The sequence below is a fragment of the Carcharhinus amblyrhynchos genome, chromosome 19 (assembly GCF_965287045.1).
Source record: "Carcharhinus amblyrhynchos chromosome 19, sCarAmb.v2.hapA, whole genome shotgun sequence".
In the NCBI taxonomy this organism is placed as follows: domain Eukaryota; kingdom Metazoa; phylum Chordata; class Chondrichthyes; order Carcharhiniformes; family Carcharhinidae; genus Carcharhinus; species Carcharhinus amblyrhynchos.
The window spans coordinates 9,591,774-9,617,346 of record NC_137342.1 but is presented as its reverse complement, the minus strand read 5'-3'; the positions used below and the strand labels follow the sequence as shown (position 1 = coordinate 9,617,346).

The 25,573-nt window shown below is 41.4% G+C and overlaps 1 protein-coding gene across 8 annotated transcripts in view; it reads left to right on the top strand.

Annotated features, from left to right (window-relative positions):
• Window positions 1–25,573, top strand: part of plekha5 (pleckstrin homology domain containing, family A member 5) — a 322,519-nt gene that overhangs the window by 125,686 nt on the left and 171,260 nt on the right. The window contains exon 1 of one of the 8 annotated variants that reach the window (XM_080207231.1): window positions 6,783–6,967. The exons of the other annotated variants lie outside the window; for them this stretch is intronic. The gene's annotated coding sequence lies outside the window, so the exon portion shown is untranslated. Of the gene's footprint in view, window positions 1–6,782; window positions 6,968–25,573 lie in introns of those variants that run through there. 8 annotated transcript variants of the gene reach the window in all.

Genomic DNA, 25,573 nt, shown 5'->3' with positions numbered 1-25,573 from the left:
GTTGTCCTTTCCCCAGGGTAAAGTCAGTGAATGCTATAAAAATCCATCTAGTTCACTAATGTCCTTTAGGAAAGGAGATCTGCCCATCGCTGGTCTGGCCTATACATGGTTTCAGATCCACAGCAATGTGGTTGACTCCTAACTGTTCCCTGAAGCAGTCTAGCAAGCCAAATGGATGCATTCAAGAAGGTGGCTCACCAAAACCTACTCAAGAATCATGATGCCCACATCCTGTAAATTTATATGGAAAGAAAATCTTATGCTGCTTGGTGTCAAATTCTGTGGTAATGCACTGGAAAGTTTTACTGCATTGAAGGCACTGTACAAATACAAGCTTTAATATATTTACCTTGGAGGGAACGCAGTGTAGATTTACTCGAGTAATACTCCAAAGGTTAAGTGACCAGGGATGATTAAACAAACCAGGATTGCATTCTTTGGAAATTAGAAAATTAACGGGCGTTTTAATCAAAGTTGTTTAGCATACCTGCTCTGGTAGACAGATGAGAACCATTTCCACTAGTTAGGGAGTGCCAGACTAGGAACATAGCTTAAAAATTAGAGCTAGGTCTTTCAGAGCAAAGTTAAAAATTTCCACTCAACACAAGTTGAAAGGAGTTTAAAACTTGCTCCTGCAAGTGCAGAAGTTAATTTTTAATTTTAAATCTGATGTTGTTGATTTTTGTTAACCAAATAAGGGATAAGAGACAAAGGTGGATTTATAGAATTAGCTCACAGATGAGCTGTTAATTTGTTGAATGGAGCATTAGATTTGAGAGGCTAAATGGCCAACTCCCAGATTCCTATTCCTCATATAGATATAGATTAAATTCTTAATTAAATTCTAATTATCTTACTTGGATAGAAGATTGGTTGACTGGCAGAAGGCAGAGTGGAGATAAAAGTATCCTTTTTCAGGACGGTAGCCAATGACTGAAATTCCACAGCGGTTAATGTTGGGACCACACTTCATATGTCAATGATCTAGATGAAGGAATTGAAGGCTGAATTTAAAACATAGATGGAGCGTGAGAAGATGAAATCCAATACTAGTATTTTGTGCTTGAAGGGGACTACAATAGGATGAGGGAGGAGTTGGCTAAGACAGACTGGGAGCAAAAACTTTATGGTGTGACAATTGAGGAACAGTGGAGGACTTTCAAAGTGATTTTTCACAGTAGCTCAGCAAATGTATATACCAGTGATAAGGAAGGACTGTAGAAAAAGAGATAATCAGCCATGGATATCTAAGGAAATAAAGGAAGGTATCAAATTTAAATAAAATGTGTACAAAGTGGCAAAGATTAGTGGGAAACTAGAGGATTGGAAATCTTTAAAGGTCGAAAGCCACGAGAAAAGGCTATAAAGAGAAGTAAGATGGATTATGAGAGTAAACTAGCTCAGAATATAAAAACAGATAACAAACATTTCCACAAATATCTAAAATGAAAAAGTGGCTAAAGTAAACATTCCTTTAGAGGATGAGAAGGGGGATGTACTAACTGGAAATGAGGAAGTGGCTGAGGCATTTGTGTCAGTCTTTACAGTGGAAGACACATATAACATGCTAAAAATTGATGACAAGAAGGCTATGGCAGGTGAAGACCCAGAAACTATCATTACCGGTAAAGAGGTGCTGTTGGGCAAGCTAATGGGGGCGAAAGGTAGACAAGTCTCCTGGCTCTGATGGAATGTATCCCAAGGTACTAAAAGAGATGACGGTGGGGGGAAATAGCAAATGCACTAGTGGTAATTTACCAAACTTTGCTGGATTTTGGGGTGGTTCCCACAGATTGGAAAACAGTAAGTGTGACATCATTGTTTAAAAAAGGGGTAAACAAAAGGCGGGTAACTATAGGCAAGTTAGCTGAACTTCTGTAGTAGGGAAAATGCTTGGATCTATCATCAAGAAAGAAATAGTGAAATATCTGGATATAAATTGTCCCATTGGGAAGACGTAGCATGGGTTCATGAAGGGCAAGTCATGTTTGACTAATTTGGTGGAATACTTTTGAGAACATTACGTGCATGATGGATAGTGGAGAACCTGAAGATGTGGTCTATCTGGATTTCCAGAAAGCATTTGACAAGGTGCCGCACCAAAGGCATGGATAAAGGATTGGTTAAGTAACAGAAAGCAAAGAGTGGGGGTAATTGGTGTTTTTCAGGTTGGCAATCAGTGACTAGGTGGTGTGCCTCAGGGATCAGTGTTGTGAGTGCAGTTGTTTACAATTTACCTGATTTGGACTAGGGGACCAAGTGTAGTGTGTCAAAATTTGCAGAAGACAGTAAGATGAGTGGCAAAATGTGCAGAGGATGCTGCAAGTCTACAAAGGGATATAGATAATCTGAGTAGGCAAGGGTCCAGCAGATGCAGTACAATGTTGGTAAATGTGAGGTCATCCATTTTGGTTGGAATAACAGTAAAATGGGCTATTATTTAAATGGTTAAAAAAAATGCAGCATGCTGCAGTGCAGAGGGACTTGGGTGTCCTTGTGCATGAATTACGAAAAGTTGGTTTGCAGATGCAGCAGGTAATTAAGAAGGCAAATTGAATTTTATGCTTCATTGTTAGAGAAATGGAGTTTAAAAACAGTGAGGTTATGTTGCAGCTGTATAAGGTGCTGGTGAGACTACACCTAGAGGACTGTCCAGTTTTGGTCTCCTTACCTTAAAGGAGAGCAAAAAGAGAAAGGTGTATATATAAGGGATATACTGGCACTGGAGGGGGTGCAGAGGAGATTCACTAGGTTGATTCCAGAGTTGAGAGAGTTGACTTATGAGGAGAGACTGAGTCGACTGGGGATATACTCATTGGAATTCAGAAGAATGAGGGAGATCTTATAGAACCATATAACATTATGAAAGGAATAGATAAGATAGAAGCAGGGAAGCTGTTTCCAATGGCAGGTGAAACTAGAACTAGAGGCATAGCCTCAAAATAAGGGGGAGCAGATTTGGGACTGAGCTGAAGTGGAACTTCTTTACCCAAAAGGTTGTGAATCTGTGGAATTCCCTGCCCAGTGAAGCAGTTAAAGCTATCTCCTGGAATGTTTTTAAGGCAAGGATAGATAAATTTTTGAACAGTAAAGGAATTAAGAGTTATGGTGAGCGTGCGGATAAGTGGAACTGAGTCCACAAAAAGATCAGCCATGATCTTATTGAATGGTGGAGCAGGCTCGAGGGGCCAGATGACCTACTCCTGCTCCTTGTTCTTATGTTTTTATGGACCATTATATTAACGCCCTTCCATTCATCAAAGCACTACCACTCAGTTTCTCACATGGATGCAGCGAAAACCCTTTGATCCATGTCTCGCTAAACTTACGTATTTGCTGTTGGTTTATAAATAACAATCTAAAATCCAAATTAGCACTGAATGTGTGACTTTAAATTGGGATGAAGTGAAATCCGCAACATTGGTATCTCCTTCCCCTTGGTGTCCTTCACCCAAAAATTACATTTAGTCTTAACATCTTGTATGTCATACCACAAGAAGCTGATGAGTATTATTGTGCTCATGCTTCCTGTAACTACATAGTTCTTGTAGTACTCTGCTGTGATGCTTTTTTTCTGTCACTGCTATCTTCCAGATTCAGCATTTATTTCATCTTTTAAATGTTGCATATACAGTGTTAGTGGACTTATGTAAGATCAGATCTATAACCATTTTCAACAATTTAGGCAGCTATCTTTTAGCCTGTGGAGGAATCAGTGAGGTAAGAAGTGGGTGTTATCAATGCCATCAGGAGTTGTTTAAAAGTGAAGAGAAGAATAGATCATCTAGCTACACTAAAGATGACATGCATGCAGAGGAGGAAAGTTACTGACGTGCTTATTTTGAGTCAAGTGAGTCAACCAGGAGGTGGAATATAGTCACTGACTATTTTTGAAGCGGCAGATTTTGGGAGGTAAGGTGACAATCATTCAAATATCATCTGTAACATTGACAAGTGCATTCTTGCTGTTGTGAAAAGGGAGAAGAAGCCACTGGAGGGTGAGAGAGGTTGGAATGTAGTTGCAAGGCAATGTATTCATGGAGGTGAAGGAGAGATTGCAAATATGTGAAGCATGCCTCAAGCTCCACAGATGGTGCAGTGAGGAAGATGGAGCGCTTGTATGGAAACTGGTACCAAGACACACTGAAAAGTTATACAAGTGCATAATCTGATGGGAATTTAGTTACTTCTGGAGGGCATGGTAATTTCCAAAACAAATCAACACAAATATAATTTCAAACTGGCTCTATAGGTGTCGCTCCTTTTGTTTTGAAGATTGGTATAAATGCTGCTTATGATTATCCCAAAACTTAGAATCTTGCAGGAGCCCAAGTGGCTATTATTTTTGATGTGCAGAAGCCACAGACGTCCCCAGAAAATGGTTGAATGTTGTCTAGACTTTGTAAAGAATCTTAAAACAGAATCCTTGTAGAATGCCAAGAGCGTGGATACTATTGGATAATCCAGACACCAGCAACACGTCAGTTGCTGTTTCTTTTGGGCCAGGGTTGGGGGGGCCTGATTTTGCTCTACAGAATACCGAAGCCATGGCATTGAAACTGACTGGGAAGTTTATCACTCCTAATTTCACTCCATTGTGAGCTTGTTTCAATTCTGCTCTTAAGGCTACACCTGCACAGTTGGATGCAGAAGATCTCATGGTGCTGTTAATAGAAAAGGAGGGAATTTTTCAATTGTTCTCACCAGTGGATGACTTTCAACCAACAGCAGGAAAGTGCATTAATAGATTCTGCATCAAATTTTGCGTTTATGGGACCTTTATGTGTGCAAATTTAGCTGCATTGACCTACATGTGACTGCATTTTAAAAATAACGCATTGACTGGGAAGCACTTTGGATTAGTCTCAATGTGATCTGCCGTTGAAAAAAAAATTGTTTACTTTGCTTCTTTTCTATCTTTTAATTAATTATACCGACACGTGAGGAACACCTGATCTCCCGCCTCATCCCATTTACCAGCACTTGGCCCATAACTGTGAGTATTATAAAGGCAAAATACTGCAGACGCTGGAATCTGAAACAGAAGGTGCTCGAGAAACTCAGCAGGTCTGAGAAAGAGCTCCATGTGGAACCTCGTGATAAGTCTTGTGCAGTAAAAGGTGTTCAATAAAAAGCAAAGTTTATCAACAGCCTTATCTGCAACAGTCTGTCAATCCTGATCAAAGACAATGGGAATCATCCTGAGCAGGACGGAAAATGTGACCAACTATTTAAAGGGCTGTTGACCACGATGGGAATTTCCAATCTTGGGGCAGGTTTGACTGGAAAATTATGCCCAAGTTCAACTGAGGTCCACAATAGGGTGACGCAGTGGCACTGTGGAGAGAGAGTAGAGCCAAAATTTCACCAAGTTGAATGGAAAAGTTCTGACAAAGAGCCACCCAGACTCAAAATGTTGGCTTTATTCTCTCTCTACAGATGCTGCCTGACCTGCTGAGTTTCTTCAGCATTTTCTGTTTTTGTCTTGAATGTTATGATGTGCCAAGCGCTCATCCGGGTACTTTTAGAGGATATGAGGCAACCCACATCTACCACCCTCCCAGGCAGCACATTCCAGATTGTCGCCACCTTCTGGGTTTAAAAAAAAGTTTTCCCCTCAGATCCACCCCCCACCCCCCCAAACATCCTGCACCTCACCTTGAACCTATGTTCCTCGTGACAGACCCTTCAACTAAGGCGAACACTAATTACTTGCACTTAGTTTGGCTAGTTTTCAAAAATAGCTGCTTATCGGCTGTTCCACTCATTAAAATTTAGGACAGATGTTTTTAAAGTATAAGTGAGAAGCTGCCTAGCATTATTGTGTTCCAGTCTGTTATTGGTACAAATATCTTGCTCAAATGATTTTTAAGCTACAAAACTGAAGAGACCACTTTAGTCATTTCTGCAGTGAATTATTTTTCTTGTGATTATTATTCAACATAGTCTCAAAAGTTCAATTCAACTAATATACTTTTATAGCAGTGAAGAAGCTTATATATGGCATCATTTTTGTTATTGGAATGCTTAATTGGGTGTTGTCCTATACAATTTTGGCTTGCATAGTTAATTTTGTACCAGGGAGCATTTAAAATCAATAATCTCGTTGTGTTTCAAAATCTTCACTAAGTAAGGCAGCAAACATAACTTTAAAACCAATGCTAAACTATCAACAATAATAAATAGTATGGTCTGTAGGCATACTTTTTCTGTCTTTGATGGGCGGGGTGGGGGGTGGCGGCGGTGTGGCAAATAATGAAACAGGAAGCACCAGTAGGGGTAATATTCCACTGAAAGATTGATTACCTATGTTTAACGACAGCAAGGACAGCTGAATGGAAGTGTAGTTAACAGCTTTCCATCATGACTTTGCTATAAAATGGCAGATCAGGACCACCAATGACACATTGTTTTTGCAGAGAAGGAAATGCAAATATTTACAAGATTTTGCAATGTTGCAGAATTATTGATGATTTTACTGTAAATCCTTTCTGCCACTACACTGGAAAAGGTTTGTAGATGGTTTCATATTGAGTTCTAATGCAATTTACACAAAATAGTGTTTTTTAAAAACAGTTTATTATCTGATAACTTGTGTTTTCTGTAACAAAGTCGTGTATTTGCATGGTATCACAATGTAAAACACAGAGCTGTTCCACATTATGTGTTGTTGAAATGACATCATGTGTGGTGTCGTGTTTCAATTCCTGCAAGTGGTTTGGCAGCTGTGGTGCTTTATTTCTCTGTCTTTGGGCAGTGGCGTGCTCACTGGGGAACCTCTTCAAAGAAACAGGATCCATTTCAGAACTCAGCAATTGCTGTAGCTTGAATGATTTCTGGAGCTCTGCAAAAGGGTTGAATTACCTCGAAGACAAAAAAGTCTGACTTTGTGCCGTGATTCTGCTTCTTGTTCGTTATTTTAGTTGCTGAAACGGAGCAGCATACCATAGCAATTAATTAATATACTGTAAGTAAGATCATTTAGTAACGTCACAAGGATGTAACTTTGTATGAGGTTTTCGTGTGGCAATTTCCAGTCCTCTGTTATTGTTTACTCAACATTTGTAATTACAGTTGTGATTTTGATGATGGGTAACAGTTTTAGTTTAACACAGATGTTCAATTTTATTGGTAAATTTAAGGCACTAAAACTGTTGTGGCAAGCTACAGGTATAAAAAAAATGTTCTGTGTTTGAAATGTGGAAATAGAAGAGGTTTACAGGATTTTGTGCAGTCTCAAACGAATGTCAAACTTTTGCTTTTGGTTGTCAGAGGAACCTACATTTTACATTTGACATGGTTTTGTTCTGATTACCACTGACAGTAGGTTCTTTGCTTGTGTGATTAAATGTTGATGGCTCGGTTCTACCTGGACTGAATGGTGCCTGTCTTATGGCTGGTAGTTGTGGAATCACAATTTTACATTCACGTAGTTAACCAAGTAATTATGTCAGGGCAGTAGTGTGTATTGCTGTGATGCCTCCTTTGTGTTGGTGAATCAGGGATTTAGATTTATTATGTTTCATGATCTGTTCTGGGTGACTGCAGCTGCACACGAGAGTGATTTTAATTTTCCATTTGTGCAACAGATATCTGCATCTGCCATGGTTGGTGAAGATGCAGATTAGAGTTGGCCATGAGCTTCATTGAAGGTCGAAATCAGGGATCTTCTGCCTCAATCTAAGTGCCTACAGACATTGAGAGCAAAGCAGAATTAGAAGTAAAATTAATGTGTCAGATTCTTAGATTATGTGCTACACGGTCCTGGTAAATTACACTTCTTTCCCAAGATGTTGGGTGGAAGAATTTTGAATTAACCAAGAATTACAATTTTAAAAAAGTTGTAAACTTGATTTGTAAGTATGGGCGATGTGGTGGTTAGCACTACTGCCTCAGAGCGCCAGGGACTTTGACCCAAGACTTGAATTGAGTCACTGTCTGTTTGGAGTTTGCACATTCTGCCCATGTCTACGTGGATTTCATCTGGGTGCTCTGGTTTCCTCCCATAGTGCAAGGATGTGCTGGTTAGGTTGATTGGCCATGTAAAATCACCTCTTAGTATCAAGGTAAATGTGTGGCATTATACGAATGGAGGCGTGGTGGAATTGTTGTTGGTGCAGTCTCAATGGGTTGAATGGCCTCCTTCTGCACTGTAGGGATTCTATGAAGTATCCACCGGTGATAATGGTTTACTCTGAGGCTCCTTTTACAAAATGTTGGGTGGTACAACCATGTTGGGATTAGTCACTCCATAAAACCATACTAAAGGAGGCCTTCTCATAAAATATCATTCATATGTGCAGTGTCTTGCAGTGTAATCTGAAAAACATGACAAAATGGACGACTAACTCAATATTGTGATTCATTTAAATGCCTGTTCTCTTCAAAGGAAAAGACTCCTGTTACATTTAGAAACGTGTGACAAATCAATCAAAGCTGTAAAATGTTTTAAACGTGAGGGATGAGAAATAACTTGAAGCTCAGAGGACACAAATTCCATGCTTTCCTTTTTCAATTCTGCCGTTCTTTACCACTGAATATATCCAGCTGATTCTTTTTTAAATGCTTCAGTCCATTTAGGAGGAAGATCTTCATTTTGTGACCATCCGAATAAACACACTTTCCACTGTGCTGAGTTTTTGAGATGGGAAATATTTTTGTTATTGCAGAAGATGAAATTACAAGCATACAGCATGTTATTATAAAATACTCCCATATGCCTTCTGGGTTTTTCAGTTTTGGATGTATAATTTAAGAGAAAGGAATATTTAATTGCATTTTCTTTTCACATAATAGAAGCAGTAATAAACTAAGCTGGTTTCTGAAGTCCTTGTGTTATGCCATCAACTAATCATTACATTGTCCTTATTGCTGCATGCAATATTTGAGCCTCTTTTCGATAGCAAATGAGTTTTAACCATTTCAGCAGCAAAATTTATAAAGACATTTTTTCCTGATGGCCTGACAGCCAGCATGTTTTTCTGGTTAATCCCTTTAATGTGCCCCAGGGTGCTTCACAGAAGTGCTTTAATATATGACACAGAGCCGTGTGAGATATTAGGGCAGATGGCCAAAAACCTGGTCAAAGAGATAGATGATTTTTAACAAGCATGTTGAAGGAGGAAAGAGAAGTAGTGAAGTTTAGGGAGGTAACATTAGATTCTAGAGCCTTAACAGCTGAAGGCACAGTCAGAATGTAGAACAATTGAAATCAGGATGCTCAAGGTCAAAATTACGGAAGCACAGGTACTTTGGAAATTTGTGGGGCTGGAGGAGATCAGAAACACAGAGGAACAAGACCATGCAGTGATTTGAAAATAAGCATAAAATCAAAGTATTTCTTAATCTGGAGCCAATGTAGGTCAGCAAGCACCGTGTTGATGAGTGGATGGATGGGCCTTGGTGCAGGTAAAGAGAGAGATTTGGATGGCTTTTTCTTTGCAGGGCGTAAAATTTTAAGAGTCCAGCCATGTGTGTGTGGGAACAATCATACCTAGAGATAGCAAAGACAGATAACAATTTAAGCAGTAAAGCAGCCAAAGCTGGAGGGAAGCTGGTCAATGCTACAGTGGTGAAAATAGGCAGTCTGCAGGAAGGTGAGTATATGTAGTTGAAAGCTCACCTCGTGGTCCGATATGGTAACAGTCTGGTTCAATGCCAGAACCAACAAGGAGAGGGATGGGTTTGATGGATATGAAGCAGGGTTTGTAATGGAGAATGGAGAATGAAGACAACAGCTTCAATCCTCCCAATATTTAACTGGAATAACGATTTCATTCAGTATTTGTCTGATACTTTAGCAACGGTGAAGGAATGGATGGAGGTGATGGTGAAGTAGAGTTGATTGTTGTTAGCATTGTGCTTTCCGATGATGCCTTTGAAGGGTCATGTGTAGCTAAGAAATGGGAGGCAGCCAAGGATAGTTTCCTGGGTGGTGCCAGAAATGGCAGTGCACAAATCTGAATAGAAGTTCATTCTCTGGCTATAATTAAAAAATATGGAACTAGATGAGAACAGTCCCACCCAGCTGGATAACATTGGAGCTGCATTGGCAAAGAATGCTGTGGTCACTAGTCTCAAAGGTGGAAGACTAGATCCAAAATGATGAGGAGGGGTAGTTTACCTTTGTCACACAGTCATATAGCATATCATTTGTAACTTTAATAGGAACGGTTTCTACACTGTGGCAGGTGCAGAAATCTGATAGGACAGATTCAGATATAGATTTGGGAGACGTTAGCATTTCAAGGACTTTGTAGAGGAAGGAGCGGTTATTTGTAAGAACAGTTGGGCCGAGCGTTGAGTTTTGAGGAGAGGGGGTTTTGATGGCTCAGCTATATTTTGAGATTCTCCTCCTACTGATACTGAAATCCTCTAAAATATATGTACTAAGTCATTTGAGATATCAAGAGCAGCATTTCTACAATGTGTATGTGCAAATCAATCTCCTGTGATAATGCACACAGGAAGCTGTTTAAGCTGAGAGTGCACCGTTCTGCACAGGTAGAAAATTTTGTCCCTTAGCTGTCTCTTATTCATATTGCTGTTTCTGTGTGATCTGCTGTAAATTGTAACATCCTGGCATATAAGCTAACCCACTTTTTCTGGCCCCAAATCCATGTGTTTTGCATATAGTGTGTACAAGCCAAACCCAATTTTTCAGCCACAATGTGATTTATTCATATTAGTAGTCAGCCTCATTTCTTCATCCCACAAATATATGTTTTAGCGGATGTAAGGGATTAAGGAGGCAATATGTGCTGTGTTGCAAAAGTCTTAAGGCATGCCCACTTTTTGCTTCGGACACCAATGACATTTCAAAAATGGCAACCACTCAAGCTGGCTGTTCATTTTTACACTTGGTATTGTTTGTGGGTCCAAGGGTTAAATTATATGCCAACATTTACAATATCTCACAAGCCTTTTCCTTCCATCTTCATATTCTCTGAATAAAAGTTATAAAATCATGACTTTTCTAGTTTCTCCTTTTGCTTTGACCGTAACTACTTGTATCTAGTTATATCATTTTTTTCTGTTGGAGATGTTCCAACCAGGGCTCACTTAACCTAAAATCCACCTAAAACTAGAAAATTGTTTACAAAATTGTTTCCCAGACTCCTGAAGAGGGACTTGGAGGATAAGAAAGATGTGCCTCCCTGAAAGAGGATACATTTTGGTCTCTAGTGCAGCTGCTTGAGTTATTTTCGAACCAGCTTAAGCCTGAAACATCTATCACAAGGTGTCCTCACTTAAAGTTGTTGTTGCATTCCTGAAAATGATAACTTTAAGTGAATCATCGGTTCCCATTGAAATCAATGTTAAACCCAGAGTTGGGTTCCTTTGGACATTTCTGGCCAGGGGAAATCAATGCACAAGTTGAGCTGCCATTATGATACCTGTGCAAGGCTATGCATTCCTAGCTTAAATAGCTTACAAGATAATATCTATCGCCAGATAAACAAGAAATCAATAAATAGTATTGTACACTGTAATAGCAATGCTTTTAGAATGATTGACCAGGCTCCATCTAGTGGCTGAGGTTGGTGATTGCAGACTGCAGCAGCAGCCCTGACTACCTATCCGATCAATGTCTACCACTGGATGGTGTGGAGATGATGTGGGTATGCCGGGGTTGGACTGGCGTAAACACAGTAAAAAGTCTGACAACACCAGGTTTTAGTCCAACCTATTTATTTGATAATATTCTCACTAGCTTTCGAGGGGACAGCCTCTTCGTCAGGTGAATGGAGAGTTCTGGCCTCAGACAGAGCATATAAAGCACAGACAGTTTAGAGATTACTGATTAAAATGCGAATCCTTACACCTAACCTGCTGTTCAAGACCTGAAGTGGCTGACAATGTGAGTGGTAGGAGCACTGATCACAGTTTAAAGAGATGTGTATTGTCTCCAGACAGTACAGTAAGTGAGGTTTTGCAAACCCAGGCAAGTCACGGGGGTTACAGATAGTGCGACATGAACCCAAGATCCCTGTTGAGACCGTCCTCCTGTGTGCGGAACTTGGCTATCAGTCTCTGCTCAGCGACTCTGCGCTGTCGTGTGTCGTGAAGGCCGCCTTGGAGAATGCTTACCCGAAGGTCAGAGGCTGAATGCCCGTGACCACTGAAGTGTTCGCCAACAGGAAGGGAACAGTCTTGCCTGGTGACTGTCGAGCGATGTTCATTCATCCGTTGTTGATGCCAGCGTTGGACTGGGGTAAACACAGTAAGAAGTCTCACAACATCAGGTTAAAGTCCCACAGGTTTATTTGGTAGCCGATACCACTACCTTTCGGAGCACTGCTCCTTTGTCAGGTGAGTGGGAGTTCTGTTCACAAACAGGACATATAAAGACACAAACTCAATTTACAGAATAATGATTGGAAGGTGAGTCTTTACAGCTAATCAAGTCTTAAAGGTACAGACAATGTGAGTGGAGAGAGCATTAAGCACAGGTTAAAGAGATGTGTATTGTCTCCAGACAGGACAGTTAGTGAGATTTTGCAAGCCCAGGCAAGCCATGGGGGTGACAGATCGTGTGACATGAGCCCACGATCCCGGTTGAGGCTGTCCTCACGCATGTGGAACTTGGCGATCAGTTTCTGCTCAGCGATTCTGGGTTGTCATTTCCATGAAGGCCGCCTTGAAGAATGCTTACCCGAAGATCAGAGGCCGAATGCCCATGACCGCTGAAGTGTTCCCCAACAGGAAGAATTGATGGATGGCCCAGGACTTTGGTGCAAGTTCATTAGTAGAGCCTGGAGCAAAACCAGAATTGAAGCAGCAAGAGCAGACCCCAGAAGCAAAGGTAAGAACCAAAGGTGCAAAGCAGTGCTAGGAGGCAAGTCTGGTGTGCAATGCTGGGAGGCAAGGCTGGCAATGGGAGCAGAAGGGGCTGACGTTGAGAGCAAAAGTGCTGTGGAAAAGGTCATGCAAGCAGGTAGACCACAGAAGAGGCCATCAGTGGCAAACAATGTGAAGTGAATGTACTGACTACTTTATTGATGTACAAGTGAAACAACATTGAGTCAATGTTGACTGTATGCTCGTCTTGTTAGTCTGCATTGCCTCCTGATTCCCTACACATCAATTTTAGGTTTTTTGCCCTGCCCCCCTGACTCTCACACATACCCTTTGCTCCTTTGACATGGGGACTACACCCCATTCCCCATCCTCTGCATGGCTGTTAACACTGGTCAACTGTTTTAACCATCCTGCCTATGAATCCTCAGACTGTTAGAAAAACCTATTGTCTTACCCTTTATTTGTTCTGGTGCAAGTCATTTGGGATGTCATTCCCAACAATAAAGATGCCAAATAAATTATTTGTTAGGCAGGGCAGAGGCAAAGGAGCTGCATTTGCATTGCAAGAATTAGGCAGGATTGATGCTTTTGTGGCTTCATTTATGACTGGCTCTAGCTTTCTGTGCCTGATGCTTTCCCTAAATTCTTTGCCCTTCCTTTCCTGAAAGCAGTGGCTAATGCTGAAGTGCAGTTCCACGAGTAGTCCACCTGTACCACCTTTAAATGGTTATTTTGGATATGGTACCAAACAATTTTGGTGGTGCTGTTGGTAACAATGATATAGTCGGTCCTAATATTGTCTGATCACCAAGTTGTTCAACCAGAGTCACCAGACAGTAATCCAATGCATGCCAGGAAGTTTCTTCTTTATTATCCCACCCTGCTGCTCCAGAATTTTCCAGGCCGTAATAAGTTAACTCGCCTAAGACTGCAGATTTGGATTTGATGGTCTATGTCTATGTACTACAATACAAGTTTCTTATATACTGACTGCTCGCCTGGAGGTTCCTCACTCACTTTACTTTGGAAAAGGGAAGAATGGCAGACTGTTCATATTTAAAGCTGTGGTTAACATTTTGCCTATTGGTCGCCAGCTTTCTTTTTCAGTGAAATTACGTTTGCCTTTTGTGAACTCTGCTCCTATGCAACTAAGTAACTATGGTAGCATCTAATAGCTTTCCTTTAGCTTTTACCGTGCTATTTCTGACTCATTAGCTGCTTCTTATGTGTTTTTATTCTGGGAGTCAACTGTGACCAGCTGCCAGTGTGGTGTTTGACTTCTTGGGTATTCCTGCTGAAATTAATTCTTAATTTCCAGCTTCTACTCTGGATTTTCCACTCTTTTGTTTAGTCTGAGGAAGAAGTTTTGAAAGATTTATAACTTATTGAAAGGCAGAACAGGAATGAAATGAGAAAATAATGGAGGAACATCTTTTGCAATATACAATCAGGAAGAGTTGCTACTTGGTTTAAAATTCAAACTTATGTATTTTATATATCTATTCCAATTTCAGAATCATGTACTTGCAAGTTCACGGATTGTACCATTGATGCTATTTTTGTTCATATAATATGGTTTCAGCCACTTGTTGCGGGTGCTAGTCACTTAGAATGTGCATTCTGCTGTAGAATACTCTTCGATCTCCAGATATTCAACACTGGTGACTTGGAGCATATGATGAACTACCATTGTAGAGTACTTACTCTGTAGGATCAAAGATTGCAATTTCCATTATTATCATTGTTGTACCAATATGACCAGCAGCCATGTATTGGAGGTGAAAATTCCTTTGTTACCTACTGTCACCAGTTAAAGATTTAATTGGCACATTATGTTGATTGAAATAAATTGGCAGTGTGATAAAGACTGGTAAGTAGTGTAATGAGTTAGGTGACGATAGCAGTGTGGTTTGAATATATTCTGACAATGCCTCCCACATAATTTTGACACTGACTCATACTCACTGTACTTTGCTCCCACACACAAAGCTGTTTTATCAGACTTTTCATAGTCTCCGACAGTGAGTAAATTGTAAAGAAATGTTTTTAATTAATGTTAGTGAACAAACAGTTTTTGAAGTAGGTCAGTGCTTTCAGAGTAGCATTTGGTTATACAGGATCTTTGAAAATTGTCGACTCATTTGTGATTGCTTTCAGGAAAGATTGTGGAAGGAATCTTTTCCATTTTCTGATTAAGAAGCTGACTTGTCTTCACATGGTTACTTTAACCAGCATTTCTTACAAAAGATATCACACCAAGCAGTCCTTTTGCCGACAAACCTAGCACAGAATAAAATTCTATGCTGAACTGTTCCTTAGCTTATCATACAGTGAGTCAGTAAGTGGGCTAAATAAAGCAGGATATTGGTCCAAAGAAGGACAATGATTATATGCCCTGGGTCAGCAGTGATCTCACAGGACATTGGTAATCAGTGGTCCTTGTAATGTGTTGTCTGAGTCAAAAGGAAACTAAGTTGGTTTAGCATATCTGCGCAAAGCTTAAAAGTATTGTACAATATGTATTACCACCACTGTCATTTACTCTTCATGATCATTGTAAAATGCAAGTTACCAAAGTATGATATTTCAAATTTGTCACATTTCATGAAATATTGTGCCAAGGATTTGATGATTCCAGTGGATATGGGGCAATTGCTTGATGTGATGTGCTCATTCTTCAGCATCTGTCTTTCTCTGGAAACGATGGCCTGTGCCCGAAGTGTGGATCACTTCTGCATTGGGCATCACTTTTGCAGCTGTAGAGGCCAATTCGCGAGTTGCAGTCCCTTCTGCAACTGACACAGATGAATGGCGATGGCCCAAGGTCAACTACTGTTTTTTTTCCATCTGGCAGATTCCCTTTCCCACCATCTGGTCATTTCTTTTGTCCCCTGCTTTGTTCCATGCTATTCTTGACTACTTGTCTTCAGGCATTCCAGTTAGCGGCGGGGGCTTTCCATGCATCAACTCTAATATCAGTCAACTTGACTTCTCATGCATTTATGTCTTTATACCGCAGATGTGGGTAGTACTGATAACAAACTCACCAAAAGCATATCTTTGGGTATCTGTCCATCATTCATTTGGTGCACATGACCCAACTATCTTGACTCGTGCTGACTGGGAAATCAGCCATGCTGGCATACTTCCATATTTGGCACTCTGTTCTGCCAGGAAATGCCCAGTATTTGTCTGAGGCAGCAGAGGTGGAAGCATTTTGTTGGCTTGCATAAGATGTCCGCCATGCTTCTCCACAGGCCTGGCACACAAGGAGCTTTTATTTTTGGTTAGTTTTCTGTTGATCCACAGTTCGACAGGCAGGTGCAGCCTTAACAATTCTGGTGTTGCTTTCCATATCAAGGGACTTGGTGGTAATTGTTGATTCAAACCGTTTGACGACGTTCAGACTTGGATCAAGATTGATGTAAGGTGGAGCCTCTATGTCCTTGTCCATAACTTGGTTCTCCTGATGCTGATTGTCAGTCCAACCTCTTTGCAGGCCCATGAGAACCAGTCTACAAGGTTGCAGGTGAACATCAGTATGGGTTGCTAATGTAGTGTCCTGAGCAAATTGTGGGCTAGGATGTAATAGACTTTGGTCTTGGCACAGAGCAGTGGCTTGCTGTCAGCTCTGGCATGCAATTGGACAATCTAGCTTGAGTTGCCAAAATAGTATGATAGCATCACGGTGGAAAAATACACCAGTGAAAGTTGGTGCTAGGATGCAGCCCTACTTTACCCTACTGATCTTGAAAACCTCTGATAATGTTCCCTTGTAATCGCTGAAACTATGCATGTTCTTGTGGAAAGAAGAAATTAAGTCCAGGATGTCAGATAGGCAGCCTGTTTACCGCAGCAGCTGACAAATCGAAGGCAGTGGAGAGTGACCTGTGCTGTTCGTGACACTCTGTAACTGCTTATGTCAGAAAATCATGTAAAACTGTCAGTCTGCTAGCTCTGAAACGGTACTGAGAATAGGGGTAGATGTGTAATGCCAAGGTCTGCAGTTTGGTCAGAGCATTCCAAAATGCTTTGATAATTGTTGCAGTCACTGTGATCCTTTTTTTTTGCGAGGTTTGCATCATATGTATCCTATCCTTCCTGCAAAGACATAACAGTTAATGGAGATACTGTTGCAGTATCAGTTTTGCTCATTTTTTGATTTTGGATGGAATGCCAGTGTTTCATAAGAACATAAGAAATAAGAACATAAGAAATAGGAGCAGGAGTAGGCCATCTAGCCCTTCGAGCCTGCCCCGCCATTCAATAAGATCATGGCTGATCTGTTGTGGCTCAGTTCCACTTTCCCGCCCTCTCCCCATAACCCTTAATCCCCTCTCTTATCAAGAACCCATCAACCCGCTTCTTAAAAATATTTAGCGAGGCAGCCTCCACCACTTCAACGGGCAGAGAATTCCAGAGATTCACCACCCTTTGAGTGAAGAAGTTCCTCCTCAACTCCGTTCTAAACCGCCTCCCCTTTATCTTGAGGCTGTGCCCCCTAGTCCTAGTGTCTTTTTTGAGCGGGAAGAGTCTCTCCACCTCTATCCTATCCATCCCATTCATCATCTTATACGTCTCAATGAGATCTCCCCTCATTCTTCTAAACTCTAACGAGTACAAGCCTAGTTTATTCAGCCTCTCCTCATAGCTCAATCCCCTCAACTCCGGTATCAGCCTAGTAAACCTCCTCTGCACTCCCTCCAGGGCCAAAATATCCTTGCGCAGGTGCGGCGCCCAAAACTGCACACAGTACTCCAGCTGCGGCCTCACCAATGCCCTATACAGCTGCAGCAAGACCTCCCTACTTTTATATTCAATCCCCCTCGCTATGAAGGCCAGCATCCCATTCGCCTTCCTGACCACCTGCTGCACCTGCAAGCTGGGTTTTTGCGACTCATGCACAAGGACCCCGAGGTCCCTCTGCACCGTCGCCTGCTGCAGTTTTTCTCCACGTAAGTAATAGTCCTTCCTACCATTCTTCCTACCATTCTTCCTGGAGCTTTATCTCTGTCGTTGCCCTTTTGACTTCTGCTACTGGGTTTCTATTCAGCTCCTCCATGAAAGTCTGGAGTGGTACTGAAAGATTCTTGAGTGACACCATTCCTCATTACTTTGAGTCGTGGTGGTAGTGCTGCACCCACTTTTCGATCTATTTGCTTGGTTCAGTGGTTGCCCATTCATTCGGGGGCTGATTTGGTTGTGATTGGACCTGTTGCTTTCTTGATTCCTTCATTGTCACTCAGTCATCCCTGGATTCAGTAGTAGACTGTATACTATTGCAGAGTGCTGTCGTAGGATTTCAAGTAATGCTATGGCTCAGAGCCAAGCAGCCTTTTGAGAATTAACTCTGGCAACTCAGAGCATTTTGATTGGTTTGCTGGGATCTTCTTTTGGAGAACTGTTCCCTGTCAGTCCAATAAACCTGAAGCCAGTCAGTGTTCCTCTGATCTCTTTTTCCGTCCACAATGAGTGCAGTTACAGATGGTGTTGTGCAAATGATGCCACTTTTACTCTGCACTCTGATCTTAGGTGGTGTTGTCAAAAGAGTTTAATCAAGGAATTCCTGCATCCTTTTTTCTGGGTCAGTTGTGTGGCAAGTGTTGATCTGTGGACAACCCTTCTTTGGAGTGGTATAGTTTCCTTGGACAAAGTTTTGACTTTGCGATACATGCACATATATGTCCTGTACACAAGAAACATGACAAATCCAACCCTGCCAATTACCGCCTATCAGTTTACTCTCAATCATCAGTAAAGGTGATAGAAGGAATCATCAACAGCACTATTAAGTGGCACTTACTCTGTAGTAACCTGCTTACTGCTCAGTTTACATTGCACCAGCTCTTGACCTCATTACGACTTGGTTCAAAGGTGGACAAAAGAGCTTGTGTGCAGCATCAAGGAGCCGTTACAAAAGTGGAGTCGATGGGAATCGGAGGTAAAATCTCCTCTGGTTGGGGTCATAATGAGCACAAATGAAGATGGTTGTGGGGGTTGGAGGTCAATCATCTTAGTTAAAGAATATTGATGCAGGAGTTCCTCAAGGTAGTGTCCTTGGTCCAACCATTTTCAGTTACTTCTTCTATGACCTTCCTTTCATCGTAAGATCCAAAGTGTGGATGTTCACTGATTTTGCAAAGTTCAGATACTGAAGCAATTCATGCCTAATTGCACCAAGACTTGGGTAATATCCAAGCTTGGGCCAACAATTGGCAAGTAACATTCACACCAATGAAATGTCAGGCAATGACCATTTCCAACAAGGGACAGTCTAACCACCTCCTCATAACATTCAGCATTCAGTGGCTGAATTCCCCCCACTATCAGCATCTTGAGGGTTAGCGTTAACCAGAAACCTAACTGGACTAGCCTTATAAATAGTGTGGCTACAAGAGAAAGGCAGAGGATAGGAATCCTGCAGCGAGTGACTCACCTCCTGACTCCCTGAAGTCTGTCCACCATCTAATAAGAACGTAAGAAATAGGAGCAGGAGTAGGCCTTCGAGCCTGCCCCGCCATTCAATAAGATCATGGCTGATCTGAAGTGGATCAGTTCCACTTTCCTGCTTTCTCCCCATAACCCTTAATTCCCTTGTCTATCAGAAACTTTTCTACCCGTGACTGAAATATATTGGGCGAGGTAGCATCCACCACTTCAACGGGCAGAGAATTCCAGAGATTCACCACCCTTTTGAGTAAAGAAGTTCCTCCTCAATTCCGATCTAAACTGCCCCACCCACCCTATTTTGAGGCTGTGCCCTCAAGGCCTGCTATCCTTTCTAACTGGGAAGAATCTCTCCATCTCTACCCTATCTATTCCCTTCATTATCTTATAGAGACATATAAGATCCCCCCTCAGCCTTCTAAACTCCAACGAGTACAGACCCAGTCTATTCAGTCTCTCTTCATAGGCTAACACCCTCATCTCTGTTATCAGTCGAGTGAACCTTCTCTGCACTCCCTCCAAGGCTAATATATCCTTCTGTAAGTGCGGCGAACAAGCACAAGTTGGGAGTGTGATGGAATACTTTCCATTTGCATGGATAAGTACAGCTTCAGCAACACTCAAGAAGCTTAACACCATCCAGGACAAAATAGTCCATTTAATTAGTCCCCCTTCCACAACCATCCTTTCACTCCATGATCAACCATCATTAGTAGCAGTGAGTACCACGTGCAAGATTTAGTGTGATTGGTGGGATAAAAATATTACACATTCCAGTCATAATCTGATTGACATTATTAAAGGGTGACTGCCGTTCAATCAGAGTCATGTCTAGTTCTGCTGAATACCTTGAATGATTCCCACAGACATGCATGAATAGAACTTGCAGTATAAAATGGGGAAGCCTTGTCCTTTGTTAATCAGAATCCTATGCTACAATACTCTGAAAATTTTGATTTTTAGCTTGCTTCATTTACACCTAGTTCCAACCAGGTTCGCTGTGCAGTTATTTCGGGAACTGACAATTGCTTTGTGTTTGAGCTCGAGGCTTCTGTTTGAAAGTTGTTTGCAGTTTATCCTCCATAGTTCCCTACTGAGGCCTTGATTTAATTTTTTTTAACTTGAAAACAAACCCACCTTTTTGATCCATTTTCTAATTGTTATGATCCAGCTAATACTACTGGACAAGTCTAATCCTAGGGTGAAACTGGACTGAGATTGTAACTTTTATTTTTTGTTTGAAGCAGATACAGAACAGTCTCAGAGTCTTGTCAATGAATTTTTAACAAAAGATTAAAACATTTATTAAACAAGAAAAAATGAACTATATTACACTACTGCTTCATCCACAACTATACCTTTACAAGTATATACAGGTTCATAAGGATAACACAAGTTAGAAAATCAATTTTATACTCTAATGTTCACAGTAAGTATATAGTCCAGTAAATCAATAGGTAACAAGTGGTTGGATGCACCACACTCTGAAACCAAGCAACAGATGCCATCCCAAACAGATGCTATGGATCCCTCATCAATTTCTCTCTCCCCACTCTTCCCAAACCACCACCCACCCCAGATGCTCATCACACTGAGTCAATCGGTCTCACAAAAGCTCTGTCTTCGGTTTCTAATCTCCACACTCGGAATTCGCCTCGCGTGACCTCCTAAGCTATGCTTTTACTTGGACATCTTCAACAAGGATCCACCTCCAGGGTGTCAATCCTTCCTGGTGGTTCACGCCTCGTGGAGTTGAGCTTTAGCTTCCACGTGAACTCTCAGCCATTCATCCGTAGCAACCAAACTTGTTTCACAAGTCCATAATAAGGAGTGACAGACCCTTGGCTGTCTCCTTGTATCTCTGGCTTCTCACTGGTTTATTTTGCTTTAAGTCTGCTTGCTGCAGCTTTCTCTTCTTAAGCTTGGAGTCTTCCTCTACTCCTCACTCTTAGTTTCATTGTGCAGGATCTATTTTGATAGGACAGACTTGAATGCGGATTACAGGGTCAACGGCAGGGTTCTGAGGAATGTGGAGGAGCAGAGAGATCTTGTGGTTCATATCCACAGATCTCTGAAGGTTGCCACTCAAGTGGATGGAACCATGAAGAAGGCTTACAGTGTGTTAGTGTTTATTAACAGGGGATTTGAGCTTAAGAGCCGTGGAGTTATGCTGCAACTATACCGGACCTTGGTGAGACCACATTTGGAATATTGTGTGCAGTTCTGGTCACCTCACTATAAGAAGGATGTGGAAGCATTGGAGAGAGTGCAGAAGAGATTTACCAGGATGCTGCCTGGTTTGGAGGGTAGGCCTTATGAGGAAAGGTTGAGGGAGCTGGGGCTTTTCTCTTTAGAGTGGAGGAGGATGAGGCGTGACTTAAGAGGTTTATAAGATGATGAAGGGGATAGATAGTGGACATGCAGAGACTGTTTCCTAGGGTGGATGTAACTGTTACGAGGGGGCATAACTATAAAGTTCATGGTGGGAGGTATAGGAGGGATGTCCAAGGTAGATTCTTTACTCAGAGACTGGTTGGGGTGTGGAATGCACTGCCTATTGTGATAGTGGAGTCGGACACTTCGGGAACTTTCAAGCTGTTATTTGATAGGCACACGGAGCACACCAGAATGATAGGGAGCGGGATAGCTTGATCTTGGGTTTGGACATAGAACAGTACAGCACAGTACAGGCCCTTCGGCCCTCAATGTTGTGCCGAGCTATGTTCTATTTCAGATTCCTGTTTTTGTTTATGGATTTAGCTGTCACCTTGGCAATGTCTTGTCCCACTCCCTGATTCTTGAAACTTTCCTGTATAGATTGGGACTTGCCCTCATGCCCAGCCTGTTGTGACAGCTGTTTCCAACTGATCCAAAGCTATTTACTGCTTTCCTCTGTCCCTAGGGCTCCTTTCTCTGGACCCCCCTTGCCGTCTCCACTGTAAAATGAAACTAGACCCAGGTTTCATCTTTATAAGCCACAAATACAGATACAAATTAAACTTGTTCCTAACACTGACCAGGACAAAAGCAAATTCTTTAAAACTATCTCTAGTTCCTAACAAAACGTAAGAATTTGTTTCTTAAATGGGAAACTGTAATGTTACTTTTAGTTTTGGCTTTCAGTTGGTAGATTATTGTAGACTAGCTACGTTGAATTTTCCATTGTGGTCATTGATATTCCCATATTATTCTGCGGTAGTATACTGCTAAAGACAATGGAAGATAGGAAATGTAGAAAAATATCCCAAGTATATTGACTTCTCCTGCTATCATGCAAATTCTAAGATCCTGCTTGTCCATTCGCAAAGATATAGTCTGGCTTAAAAAGCTATCATCAGCGTTTTTAAATGATCAGCGAATGAACACGGATAGCACTTCTCCAAAAGCTGCCTCTAGTCACACTCCTCTTCACACAATTATTTCCATTGCCCTTCAGTTACTTCCCTCGCCTTCAGTTGTCTCAATTGAAACAAAGATTTATTCATAATTTGATATAATGGATCTTTCCAATGAAAATAAACTGGCTTCGTTAGTTCTTGATCTCAAATTTAGTATACTTGTTTGCTTTTTTCTGTCTTTGAACTTCTCACAACACTTACTATTTGAAATCTTTCCACAGTTTGCTCATTGCATGTTTCCTGACTGATTTGACAGGCTTTTAGACTGCTTCGAAGTATCAAGGCGAGTTTTATTTTGTGAGAGGTAGTACATTTCAATTTTGATGCTTAAACAAAGGGACCTAAACCACTCAGCCTGAAGTAATCCTAGCAGAAAGAATTTACAGTTCAGGTTTTTGTTTTGTTTTCAAAAGGTATACCATACAATGTGATGAGCAGACTTTTCAAAGATTCATAATAATTTGCCCTTTTGCTGGCCAGGTGCACATTGCTTGAGGCAGTGTGTATAAACTAGGAAGTTGAGAGCTCGAAATATTCAAAATTCAAGATGAAGTTTTTTGCTGACAACACAGGAACTGCAAGTGTGTGCCAAATTTAATTTCTCCAGGAAGAAATAATAACATAGATGGCCTGTATCACGACTTGAGTATGTATACTATAAAGTTTTATTTTTAATTGCCACTTCAAAAATGTCATAGTAGATGTTCATTTTTTCAGAGATCTGGCAACTATTCTGGATCTGGCAGCACTGTAGCTTGAACTGTTTTGTTTTAAATGAAAATGCACAAGTACTGTAGTAATTACATTAAATGTTTTTCTATTGCATATTTGAGACCTTAATTCTTTGCTGCAGAATCTGTTAATTAGTACAAAATACCTACAGCAGATGTTTTGCCTTGAGCTCTCTGGCAGTTCACTTTTCGATATTTGGGAGGCATTGAAAATGAGTTAGCACATGGTTCCAATCCTTTGCAATATTCATGACCCTGTAAACTCTTACACAGTCGTAATAGATCCTTTGTAATAATAGTTACATAAACAGTAAACAAGGTAGTTTAGAGCCTTGAACACACTGTCTGGTGATTACTGCATTGGATAGGATTCTATATTAAATCTCACTGACTTCATCTGGACCAGAAGAATCGGCTTGCGGGGGGTGGGCTGGCGGGGGTGGGTAGCACTGCTGCCCCACAGCACCAAGGACCCAGGTTCAATTCCGGCCTTGCGTGCCTGACTGTATGGAGTTTGCCCATTCTCCCTATGTTTGTATATTGTGTCCACTTCTGAGCACTGCACTTAAGGGTGTGGAGGCTTTTTTGGCAGCATGGTGGCACAGTGATTAGTCCTGCTGACTCTCAGTGCCAGGGACCTGGGTCTGACTCCTGTGCTGAGTGTGGAGTTTGCATGTTCTCCCTGTGTCTGCATGGGTTTCCTCCAGGTGCTCCGGTTTCCTCCCACGTTCTGGAAGAAGTGCTGGTTACGTGCAGTGACCTGAACAGGTACCGGAGTGTGGCGACTAGGAGATTTTCACAGGAACTTCATTGCAGCTTAAATGTAAGTCTACTTGTGACTAATAAATAAACTTTAACTTTAGAGAGGGTGTATAAAATATGTATTATAAAGGCTCAAGGGGTGAGGGACTTCCAGGTGAATTATAGAGACAGGGTCTATTCTCCTTAGAGAGCAGCATGTTGAGAGGAGATATGATGGAAGTGTTCAAAATCATGATGGATCCAGACAGAGCAGCAAGTAGGGCCAGCATAGTGGTCAGTGCCTCTGCCTCACAATGCCAGGACCCGGGTTCAATTCCCGGCTTGGGTCACTGTCTGTGTGGAGTCTGCACATTCTCCCCTTGTTTATGGGTTTCCTCTGGGTACTCCAGTTTCCTCCCACAGCCCAAAAGATGTGCTGGTTAGGTGCATTGGCCATGCTAATTTCTTCAGTGTACTTGAACAGGTGCTGGAGCATGGCGACTAGGAGATTTTCACAGCAGCTTCATTGTAGTTTTAATGTAAGCCTACTTGTGACATTAATAAATAAACTTAAATACTAGACTCAGTTGTTGGGGCCTGCAGGAACAGATCCGTTGGGATTTTTTAACGTTGTAAAAAAATGTGGCCTTGGTTGTGGAGATAGTGTCTGTGGTGGGAAGATCAACAAAAATGAATTGGACAATATGGTGAGCAGTGACAATGAGAGGAGACTGCGAAGTTGCTTGTTTGTCAGGCACCAATTTGGTTGCTGGAAAAGGTCACCATGCCCCAGATCAATCACAATACACTTGAAAATTAATGGATGTTTTTAGTCGTGCAGAAAGAATAGCACCTTAAAAAAAATCCTGAATGAGTTTAGCACACTATACTTTCAGCTCTGAAGCCTCAATTTGAATTCAATACACCATGCATCCCAACCTTATTGTCACCACTTAAATCCTTACTAATGCATGGGTCATCTCAAGACATAATTTCTCCAGTGCCCTTATCACCAGATCCCTTTCATAAATTCCAGCTCATTCAGAATTGCTGCCTTCATCCTGTACTGTGGAAAAACTTTTTTTTTAGTCACTGAATCCTTGCTGATCTGAACTACCTTTCTGTCCGTTTCAGTTTAGAATGTTTGCACTCGGCTATAAGTCGGCCTGTGGTCTTGCTCTTTTTCTCATCACTTAATGCTAAATCAAATCACATCACATCACCTGTGTTCTTCAAACCCTGTTCCTTCCTCTTAACACCCTTCCCTGTGTTCTCATACCTGGCAATTCTTTTCTAGCCCTCTACCATACCACTGTCTCTTTTTTGCCATGTTCAAAAACTGCCTTAAAATGCTATGAGCAGCCACCTCATTTTCACTGTTTGATTGAATCCCTTCTGAGAAGCATCTTAGGATGTTTTTAATTGTTGTTCTATATTGCTGCATAAATATCATTG